Consider the following 5,000-nt stretch of genomic DNA (forward strand, 5'->3'; position numbering starts at 1 on the left):
AGACTTCAGTACCATAACGCCCATTGTCTCCAAAAAGGACTCAAGATGCTCCTGGAACTCTTGGGACAGACAAGCCATTGTTCGGATTGTCTCTGCGACTCCTTGAAGCGACTACCTGTCCGTTTACTCGGCCGAGTTGACATCCGGAGAACGTTTAGCAGAAACTACCTTCTCTGAAAACGGACGGAGGATTCAGTTCATTGTTTGCTACTTGACAGGTGCTGGCAAGGAGGAAATGGAAACCGTAGACTGGCGACAATGCACCGATGTGGGGTATATCCTGCAGAGAACGCATCTGGGTACATTAGATGATATTTTTTTTTTAAATGAGATAAAACAAACACCATGGTCTTTGTAAGGCGAGACAAAGAAGCTTCGGTTAAGTAGGTTGGATAATGGTTGTTGGCATTAAGGATTGGCCTCGGATAAAAAGAAATAAAAGAGGCATTGCATACGACGGAAGTTCTGCATTTCCTTCCATGCCAAGGACTGTCGGAAATAAATGGCGGTTCAGGAAGTATTAGATTTGCATATAAATTTCTTCGTATCGCCTCCGTGCTTATCTCTCGGATCTTGTCACCCCTGGAAACCTTAAACACACACGCGGAAATTAGTTCTAGAGGATATTGGTTTCACTTGCTTGAGATAGGAGGGAAGTTTCAATGTTTTCTATTTCTGAGACTGTCTCTGTATCTCTCTCTCTTACTTTCGCTGTGTGTGTGTGTGTGTGTGTGTTTGTGTGTGTTGTCATTACGCGATTTCTGCTATCTTTACTACTATTTAGATCAATATCCTTATCTACACTGCAGTTGTCATTTTCGTGATTATTGTTATCACTCACATTTTTTTATTATCATTTTGTCGAAGAAGACATTTTCAAGCAATATTTCATAATTACCACGAATGCTTTAACAGGACAGCAAGATGATTACGGAAAATTAAAAGATAAAAAAAAATGGAAGTATGAGAGAGAGAAAGGTAGAGGAGGAGGGAGGGAGGGAGAGAGGGGGTGGAGAGGGAGGGTGGGAGGGAGGGACAGAGAGACAGACAGACAAACAAACAGACAGATAAACAAACAAACAGACAGACACAGACAGACAGACAGACAGACAGACAGACAGACAAACAGACAGACAACTCACCTCTCCCCCCTATCCCTGGGGGGTGGGGGGAGGGTCAAATATTCTGCAGCCATTTTTTTACCTCGTATTTGTCTATCGTTTTTCTTTTCTTTTATTTCATTTCCTTTCTTTTTTTCTCTTCTTTTCCTTTCCTTTTCTTTCCTTTCCTTGCCTTTCCTCTTTTTGTGTGTGGGGGGGGGGGTGATAGGGAGATGGATGTCGGGGTTGAAGGGAAGAATAGGGGGGGGGGGCGGAGGGATAGGTGAGTGGAGATAGAGATAGATAGAAGGGGATAGATAGATAGAGAGTGATAGATAGATAGAGGGTGATAGATAGATAGAGGGTGATAGATAGATAGAGGATGATAGATAGATAGAGGTGATAGATAGAGGGTGATAGATAGACAGATGGGTGATAGGTAGACAGAGAGTGATAAATAGAAAAAAGGTGAAAGATAGAGGGTGATAGATAGATAGAGGGTCATAAATAGATAAAATGTGATAGATAGATATAGGGTATTGGATAGATAGAATGTGATAGACAGATAGAGAATGGTAGATAGAGGGTGATAGATAGAGAGATAGATAGAGGGTGATGGAAAGATAGAGAGTGATAGATAGATAGAGGGTAATATATAGATAGATGGTGACAGATAGATAGAAGGTAAGGAGGGGATAGTGCGGAGGTTGTGGGAGATGGAAAAAAAGAGGGGAGATGAAGAGGTCGGGTAGTGGGGGGGGGGGGGGAGGAGGGAGAGAGCTTGTACTTAGTGTAATTCGTGTGTTGGGGGTGGGGAGGGGGGATAAGCTCTTTTTTCATCTCAGAATGTACTTAGTGTTATCTTTGTCGTCATATTAAAGTTGTTTCTTTTTTTTTCTTTTTTTTTGCGTCAGTTTTTACGGTTTGTACTTTTGTCACTATTATTTTATTGCTGTTGTTATTGTTATTATACCTATAATCAGCATCACCATCGGCATCAGCATAGTTGTATTAATGTAATAATCTCTACGTCTCTATGATTGGGCTCATTATCATACCATTATGAGGGGCTCTAATGTAATTTTTCTATATCATTATCATCAATTTATCTCTACGATCGGGTTCATTATTACTATTGTCAAGACTATTAACAATATCATCACATTCATCATTCTTGCACCATCCTCATTTTATCATTATAGTTAAATTCAACAATATTTAAATTCTTAATATTATCATCTTTATTATCATCATTTGTTATCCTTCTTTTATTCACAGGGATTATTATTATTACTCTTATTCTGTGAATCATTGTTATCAGTGTTTTTTATTTCTGATATCACTAATGTCACCATACCTGTTAGCATTAATGTTATCACCATCACAGTTATCATTACTTGCAACATTAATGATTAATTTATAACCAAAAGCACCATGCTCATCATTGCATATGATTTCAAACACGCTGTTTGTCTCCAGTGTGACCGGCATTTTAACAACCTTAAAAAAATAAACAGCAACATTTTTTAAAACTTTTATCTCGCAAACTATATATGCTGAATATGCTACATTGCACTTTAACAAGTTGTTTATAAAATGCACGAACAGGGAGAGGTTAAATCCTATATCTATGAAAGGATTGCATTACTCTATCCTCTGTTAATCAGGATTAGAATTGAGCAATGTCCCTTTAAAATTGTACTTTTATTTTGATCTTGTTGATACACTCATTACCTTGCCACTGAGGTCAGTTAAAAAAAAGTTATATGCATAATAGGGAAACCAGGTCACGTAGCCAGGTCGAGTAAACATCAACAAGGCTAGAAACAAATATCCAAATTATATATATATATATATTATTATATATTATAATATAATTATATATATATATATTATATCTTTTGTGTGTATGTGCGTGCGTTTTGTGTGTGTGTGTGTGGTGTGTGTGTGTGTGTGTGTGTGTGTGTGTGTGTGGTGTGTGTGTGTGTGTGTGTGTGTGTGTGTGTTTATGTGTGTGTGTGTTTATGTGTGTGTGTGAGTGTGTGTGTTTATATGTGTGTGCGTTAATGTGTAGATATAGATGCATATATAGATATAGATATAAGTATAGATATAGATATAGACATAGACATAGACATAGATATAGATATATAGATATAGATATATGTAAATGCACACCCATTTACATATTCATTCATACATATTCATACTGCATCAACAAAAAATGCATCAACCTCTCTACATATTCATAAGCGTTCATATCGTCAAAGCGTAGAAATTACCTAAAAAAACGACTCTTTTCACAATGAATCATTTTGCGCTGTACAAACACTACTTTTTACTGACAAGAGCGTGTGACTACACCGTCCCGCTGATGAATCAAACCATTACATACTCCACTACCGTGTGAACAGCGTGTCATGCTTTCCTTTTATCAAAGCATTGGAAAGTTTGAATTTGTGAAGGGATATTCCTGTGATGGTATTAAGATGGTTGCAGTCTGTGTTGACACGCCATGAGGTCTAATAATTCATCCTGACCTTTGCAGAGAAAGGGAGACCTCGAGGTTCCGGGTGGACGTGAGTGTGTCGGAGCAAGATGAGGTCATCTTCTATTTGACTTATGAAGTGAGTGACGATTCCAGTTCTTCTTCTTCTTCTCCTTCTTCTTCTTCGTCTTCGTCTTCTTTTTCTTCCGTTTATTATTTTTTTTTACTTTTTTTCTTTGTTTCTTTTCTTTGTTTGTTTCTTTTCTTTTTGAGGGGGTGAGGTGGGAGGATGTTTGTACTTTTTTTCATTATTATTATTTTGATGTTTGGTAAGGAAACTATCGATGTGCTATTTTTCTTTTCTTTCCTTTTCATTCCTTTCTTTATATATTTTATTTTCTTTTTCTTTTTTTTACTTTTATTATGTTCTTCTGATTTGATTTCTTTAAATTTATTTTCTCTTCTTTCATTTTCCTTTCTTTTCCATTCTATTCAATTCTTTTCTTTTCTTTCTCATACGGTTAGTGGATTCCTTGGTGGCCATTAATTTTTTCTCTTTGTTCTTCAGTTCCATTTTCTCCTTTCCCTTTCTTCGAAGATCAGCGCCATCAATTTAGACATTTTGTTCATGCAAAACTTTATATATTGTCTTTAAATGTTTTACAATATATACAATTGGTCTTATCTCTATGTAATAACAGGCCTATAAGCAGAAATTCTAAAATCAGGAGAGCAATTTGAATATACTGTATTTTTTAAACCAGTTAAGTATATTAAAATTGCAGCTGACGATTGATCACGAAGAGCAAGAAACTCGTCATGAGATTGAGTAATCTAAAAACATTCGTTTTTTATCTAATGCCAGTAATCACGAGGACTTTTATCAGTCGGCTGATTTTTCGTGAAGCGGGAAGTGATACGTTTAATTCCAGTGCTGTTGCTGTTATTTTTTGTTGCTGTTGTTGTTTTTTTGTTGTTGTTGCTATTTTTTTACCATGCGAGTTGCCTTTTCATCTTTTACTGGCCGTGCTTTTTTTCCGTTTGGCCCATGTTCCTACTTTTCTGTACATGCATGCAACGTGCTATAGTTTGTGGCACGGGGTATCATGTCTTTTTAATATGAAGAGTATGTATATATATATATATAATATATAATATATAAAATATATATATATATAATATATATAATATGTGTGTGTGTGTGTGTGTGTGTTGGTGTGTGGTGTGTGTGGGGTGGGTGGGGTGTGTGTGTGTGTGTGTGTGGTGTGTATACATATATATATATATAATATATAAAATATAATATATATAATTTTATATATATATATATATATATATGTATATATATAATATAAAAATATTATATAAAATATATTGTATATGTATATATATATATATATATATATAATATA

General features: G+C 35.6%; 1 protein-coding gene across 1 annotated transcript in view; it reads left to right on the forward strand.

Annotated features, from left to right (window-relative positions):
• Positions 1–5,000, forward strand: part of LOC119574256 (inter-alpha-trypsin inhibitor heavy chain H4-like) — a 124,671-nt gene that overhangs the window by 84,104 nt on the left and 35,567 nt on the right. Inside the window, exon 3 of the mRNA XM_037921414.1 lies at positions 3,649–3,727. The gene's annotated coding sequence lies outside the window, so the exon portion shown is untranslated. The remainder of the gene's footprint in view (positions 1–3,648; positions 3,728–5,000) is intronic.

Source organism: Penaeus monodon, chromosome 6 (assembly GCF_015228065.2).
Source record: "Penaeus monodon isolate SGIC_2016 chromosome 6, NSTDA_Pmon_1, whole genome shotgun sequence".
NCBI lineage: Eukaryota > Metazoa > Arthropoda > Malacostraca > Decapoda > Penaeidae > Penaeus > Penaeus monodon.